General features: G+C 46.5%; 1 long non-coding RNA gene across 1 annotated transcript; it reads left to right on the forward strand.

Moving 5' to 3' along the window:
* The first annotated feature begins 6 nt into the window (after positions 1–6).
* Positions 7–1478, forward strand: LOC137225065 (uncharacterized). Its single transcript, XR_010943671.1, has 3 exons — positions 7–86; positions 204–271; positions 1293–1478. It is a non-coding gene; the product is annotated as an uncharacterized lncRNA (long non-coding RNA).
* Positions 1479–6706: the final 5228 nt, after the last annotated feature.

The following is a 6706-nucleotide window of genomic DNA, read 5'->3' on the forward strand; positions in this document are numbered from 1 at the left end:
GCGGGGCGGGAACCATGTCCACCTCCTCGCCCCGCCCCTTCCCGTCCCTCTCAGTGAGCTCTCTCCTGCCTTGGCTGGGGCTCTGGGTGAGGAAACGTTCCGAGAGGTTTCCGGCTGGAGTCTGTACCGAGCTGTACATCTCTCCAAGCACCCTCGCTCCCACCATTTCATGAGGTTCATATTGTTATTTCTGTATTTTATAGATCTGAAAATTGAAGCTCAAAGGTGACATCATTCGCCAAAGATATTAACTGACTTTCAGAGAAATGAAGTATGTCTCCTCTTTCCTTCCATTTAACCAGCATAAAAAGCTTAACTATCCATTATAAAATCATGAAATATCAGCATTGGAATGGTCCTTAGAGACCTATTGTGAGATCATAGAATACTGACTTTTATGAAATCATAGAACATCAGCATTAAAATAGTCTAACTTATTTTTACCATTGGAAAAGCTGAAGGAGAGGAGAAGTGACGGGACCACCACTGTCACACGGCCCATCCGTAGTGTGTGGTCATAGAAGTTCAGACTTCTGCTTCTAGTCTGATGTTTCCCCATTTTACCACATTCTGCCTCTGTGTTGGTAATCTCATGGAAGGTATCACTGGCAGAAGTTCCTAGAATTGTAGTTTATAATCTTTCTCCCCCCAGATCCTGGGGACACACTTAGTGTAACCAGCTGTCCAACACTGGGTGAAACAGGCCAAAAGCCTAGGGGACTGTCTAGGTCTTTGTAAGATGAGTCCCAAAAGAGAAAAAAAACAAAACCCTCCAGCACACACTCTCCACATGTTATCTCTGCCTGGGTGCGAATGAAAGATAGCCGGGAGAACCTTGATGAGAGAGAAGAGACCTTGAGGCTCTAAGGTGCCAGGATACACGTGTTTCCCAGTGGTGGGTGCTGTGACTGTTGTGAGGAGAAGTGGGTTCTAGGGAAGGGCAGGAGTTTGAAGTCCTGGGAACTCTCTGGGGGCTAGGCTGTATCTAAAGTCAAGCTCAGGTCAACAGAGGGGGTGGTGTCCACTCCAGCCACCCAGCCTCTCTCCATGCAGCACCACCACTGGAGTTGTACCGGTGGGAAAAGTGGAGGGCTCAGGAATTAAGCAAGTTGCCTCCTGTTATGGGTTGAATTATGTCCCCCTAAGTTATATTGAAGTCCTAACTTCCAATACCTTAGATTGTAAACTTATTTGGAAATAGTCATTGCAGATCTAATTTGTCAAATTAATATGAGGTTGTACTGGAGTAGGGTAGGCCTCTAACCCAACATAACTGGTGTCCTTATAAGCAGAAGGCCATGTGAAGGCAGGGGACTGGAGTGATGCATCTACAAGGCAAGGACCACCTGGGGCTACCCAAAGCTGGCAGAAGCATGGAGAAGACTCTCCTTTCGACATCTCAGAAGGAACCAACCCTGCTGACATTTTGATTTTGGACTTTTAGTCTCCAGACTGTGAGATTAAATTTCTGTTGTTTAAAACCAGCCAGTTTGTGGTACTTTGTTATGGCAGCTGTATATACCCCTCCCCTCCCGCTCCTACCCTTAGTCCCCAACTGCCTCATCACCAGGCTCTTTCCCATCACCCTTTCCTTGATCAGGCCTCCTCATTATCTTCATGACAGGTCAGAGCAGAGCAGACTAGTTCATCCTGAATTGCCACTGCCAGCGGACCAGACCCCTGTGGATTCATGGACTACTAGGTCTGGAAGGGACCTTGTTAATCCCACCAGGTAGCTATCCAGCCTCTTCTCCAACAATCCCAGTGGCCGGGCGCTCGCCACCCCTCAACACCACTCATTTTATCTTTGGACAGCTCTGAGTCAGAAAGTTCTTCCTTAAATTGATCTGACTCCCAGTTCCCAGCAACATCTGGCCACCGGTGTAAGGGATGAGAGGAGCGAAGGTGGAGGTACTTTATCATACCTCAATGGCAGTGATCTCATTCAAGTCTCCTAGTCCTGGGCCCCAAATCTCATCTCCCTTTAAAAAAATTTTTTTAAATTATTTATTTATTTATTTTTGACTGCGTTGGGTCTTCATTGCTACGCGCGGGCTTTCTCTAGTTGCGGCTAGTGGGGGCTAGTCTTCGTTGCCACGCGCAGGCTTCTCATTGCGGTGGCTTCTCTTGTTGCAGACCTTGGGCTCTAGGCGCTCGGGCTTCAGTAGCTGTGTGTCGCGGGCTCTAGAGCGCAGGCTCAGTAGTTGTGGTGCACCGGCATAGTTGCTCCGCAGCATGTGGGATCTTCCCGGACCAGGGCTTGAACCTGTGTCCCCTGCATTAGCAGGCGGATTCTTTTTTTTTTTTTTTTTTGCGGTACGCGGGCCTCTCACTGCTGTGGCCTCTCCCGTTGCGGAGCACAGGCTCCGGACGCGCAGGCCCAGCGGCCATGGTTCACGGGCCCAGCCACTCCGCGGCATGTGGGATCTTCCTGGACCGGGGCACGAACCTGCGTCCCCTGCATCGGCAGGCGGACTCTCAACCACTGCGCCACCAGGGAAGGCCCCAGGCGGATTCTTAACCACTGCACCACCAGCAAAGTCCTCTCATCTCCCTTAATACAGGCTCTGTACCTTGAAGAGCAACAGTTTATTGCCTTAGAACTCTGCTCCTCAGGAACGACTGTAGGGTTCCTGGAAACTATTCTGCTTTTATTGCCTGGCCCCCAGCCTATAGCTGAGTTCCTGGCATGGAACAGGGCCTCAGCAAGGGAATAATTGCTGAATGGAGACAATGCAGGGGACAGTGAGCAGGAAGGGCAGGAGGGCAACAAACTTGTCAGAGCTGCATGTGTTCCCCAGGGATCTCCCCAGGCAGAGGCATCCACAGCCCCCCTTGGCACCTCCCTGTCCTGGCCCCACCTCTGTTCCTAGCCACAGGTCTTCCACTGCCCAGTGGATCTGACGTCACACCCTGAAGGCCCTGACCAGCCCCGGGGAAGAGAGAGGGTTCTCAGTGAGAGGAAGCTGGATGGCCACCTCCCTTCCTGAGTTCTTTCCATCCAAGTTTCCAACACCTGCACTGCCTCTTCTGCCCTGTCAGCAGGAGCCCAACTCAGCGGTGATAATCCTGTTCTCAAGGGAATACACCCTTCATGATGTAAATTACTGGGCAGAGTTGCCTGGTTCCTGCTTGGGCCCAGCAGTCATCTCCCTGGACCTAACCATGACTGGGCTCTAAATTAAGCACTGCCTTGCTTTGAGACACTAATGAAAAGGGCTAGCACAGTATGACATAAAGTGTTTTATTACGGTTAATAAAATAAAAAGCATTGGAACAGGGAGTGGTAAAGAGTTCTCTGGAGAATCTTGAAAAAAAATTTCCATCATCAAAAGTCAAACTGTTGCCTCTTGTATTATTTTTTCCACTCCAAACACCACTAAAAGAGAATGTAGATGAAGAGGACTTTCTTAGTGTGTAAAAATATTAATGAAGCATTAGTTTGACTGCAAGATTATGAGTTTCAGTACAGCTTTTCTTTATATTTTAGAATAATTGAACCACTTTACTCCTTAGTGTGGCCCAAAGAAGATTTCTAAATGCTTCTAAACAGAGCTCTCCTTCTATGCGTTTACTGAGATACTCTCTTGTGGGAAGTCGTCTGGACCAAACAGCCCAAGCACTGAATTTGGCTGTATTCGCATTACATTTCCTGTGTGTTGAGGGTTTGGCTGCCAAGAGATGGATTGTGGATGGAATCTTCCATTCTTGTTTCAGTTTCTGAAGGTAGCTATTGAGATCAAGGCAAATCATGTATTTAAAAATATATACATGTTAGGGACTTCCCTGGTGGTGCAGTGGTTAAGAATCTGCCTGCCAATGCAGGGGACATGAGTTTGATCCCTGGTCCGGGAAGATTCCACATGCCGTGGAGCAACTAAGCCCGTGCACCACAACTACTGAGCCTGTACCCTAGAGCCCGTGAGCCACAACTACTGAGCCCGTGTGCCACAACCACTGAGCCCGTGTGCCACAACCACTGAAGCCCGCACGCCTAGAGCCTGCCTGTGCTCCGCAAGAAGAGAAGCCACCACAGTGAGAAGCCTGTGCACCGCAACGAGGAGTAGCCCCTGCTCGCCGCAACTAGAGAATGCCTGTGTGCAGCAACGAAGACCCAACGCAGCCAAAAATAAAAATAAATAAATAAATAAATTAATTAATATATATATATATACAAGTTTAAGAATTATCTGACAATTACCAATATTTCTGCTCTCCTTTTGAAGACGTCATCATGGTTGCCTGATTCAATGCTATGTGTGGAGAGGAAGAGAGGAGACAGGTTGAATGTACCTCCTTACATGGCTGAGCCAGTTGGCTCTCATTGGAGTAGGCAACTGAGGCCAACACCACTTGGTTTCTCACCAAAAACAGAATTCCAAAGCTAGAAATGGCTTCTGTGACTGACCTGTCTAAGTCATCAGCCAGGGCTCACTGAGCAGAGAAGCGAAAGAGCCCACCCCTAACCTCTGGAAAAATACCCAAGGGCTGGGACTTAATGACCACTGAGTCAGCAGCAGCTCTTTGCTTGTCAAGAATAGCTATTGTTCTTTTCCTTTTCAGGTAAGCCCTCCATGGGACAAGAAAAATCACAGATTTTATAGTGCATGGAAAAATTCATGGTAGCAGGGGCCAGATTATTTAAACAAAAATACAAAAGTATTCAAAAGAGGGAGAGAAATCTAAAGACAAATATTAATCACTTTTTGCTTAAAAAATGGCTTTGATTTGCAACTCTCCACTGTTTCTCTTCTCTTCAAAGATACCTACCAAAAGAATTCCTTACCCTCACCACCAAATACTGCCAAAATACTTTTCTGAGAAGACCCACACAGCATAGGTACACCTGTCAAGTATACAAAGGTTTCATTAGTTCCTAGATGTTTCCTGACCCATTAAAAACTAGTTAAATTGAGGAAATCTAGAGAATTACCTACTTTTTTCAAAACCTATAAGACGAAAAAATGGAAAGAAAAAAGAAGGCAGGATAAGAAGTGTGAAGAGCTTTGGAATGGTAAGTAGGAAATGTGAATTATTTTCTTGGCTAAGCTACAAATTTATCTTGGGCCTGCCAGAAATCTCTCAACTTTTTGTGACTGTAAATTTTCCGTAAGTGTCATTGAGTCTGGTCTGTAAATTACTGCAAGTAGTAAGCAAGCAATGACACATATTTTAATTTCATTGTGAAAATATTTCCAGATTCTTTTTTTTAATGACTTTTTAATTTTATTTTTGGCTGCATTGGGTCTTTGTTGCTGCGCGCAGGCTTTCTTTAGTTGTGGTGAGCAGGGGCTACTCTTTGTTGCGGTGCCTGGGCTTCTCATTGCGGTGGCTTCTCTTGTTGCAGAGCATGGGCCCTAGGTGAGCGGGCTTCAGTAGCTGTGGCATGCGGGCTCAGTAGTTGTGGCTCGCAGGCTTAGTTGCTCCACGGCATGTGAGATCCTCCCGGACCAGGGCTCGAACCTCTGTCCCCTGCATTGTCAGGCGGATTCTTAACCACTGCGCCACCAGGGAAGTCCATATTGCCAGATTCTATTGCATTTTATTATTCTGTGAACTCATAATGGAATGAGGAGTATAGACTTTGATTCAGAATACATGTGATGTTGGTATAAATACCTCATGGAAAATCCTAAATATATATATATATATATTTTTTTTTTTTTTTTTTTTTTTTTTTTTTTTGCGGTACGCGGGCCTCTCACCGCTGTGGCCTCTCCCGTCGCGGAGCACAGGCTCCGGACGCGCAGGCTCAGCGGCCATGGCTCACAGGCGCAGCCGCTCCGCGGCATGTGGGATCTTCCCGGACCGGGGCACGAACCCGCGTCCCCTGCATTGGCAGGCGGACTCTCAACCACTGCGCCACCAGGGAAGCCCCTAAATATATTTTGAAGCCTATAATCATTGTTTACAATGGGAAGACTTCTTATTTTAAAAAACTGTATTTATGCTCACTTGCATTTGTTCTACTTTGATATTTCTCAACTATGTAACCTTATTATTTTTATTTGACTCTTGTAACAGTTCTAGATTGATCTAGCGACCAATCTCCATTTTTCCTTATTGACCATTCATCTTCATACTGCTCTCATACTAAACAAAATAAATTGTGTTATGTAGTGAAATGTAATTTATAAAATCAACTCTGCTTTTGGCATGGAGCAAACAATTGATTAGACCCTTACCCCACTTTCATCTTTTACTCAAGGACCTCAGCCTTCAGTGACTGCTTATTGCATAGAATAAAGTCCAAACTCCTTGGGCCTTCACAATCTGGCCCTGTCTGTTTTTCTAGGCTCCCTGTCTTTTCACATCCACTTTCTTTCTCCCCATGCTCTTCAGACCAATCTTACTACCATTCTCAAGGTGCCAGAAAGAAACCGTGGGCAATGAGTCAAATCCATTTCCCCTGCCTTCACTAATCAGGGTTGTTTTAAGACTGGTGTGTCCTCCACGCAGCATGTAGCCTAAGCGATAAGATGTTTGCTAGAGCTGTTTTCCAGGAACTTTGAGTCAGCTGTGTCTAGTTGGAGCTGAGCTGGTTGAGACTGGATAGGACCACTGACCCTCCAACTGGACATGAACAAGTGTCCACTCGGTGACCTTTTGACGTCACAGGGCCCAAAACTCCACCCTCAAATGATGCTAAGTGCCTCCATTTTTGAATGCGCAGAGGCCCATAGCTTATTTACACCTGCCCGGAATG

Source organism: Pseudorca crassidens, chromosome 5 (assembly GCF_039906515.1).
Source record: "Pseudorca crassidens isolate mPseCra1 chromosome 5, mPseCra1.hap1, whole genome shotgun sequence".
Taxonomy (NCBI): domain Eukaryota; kingdom Metazoa; phylum Chordata; class Mammalia; order Artiodactyla; family Delphinidae; genus Pseudorca; species Pseudorca crassidens.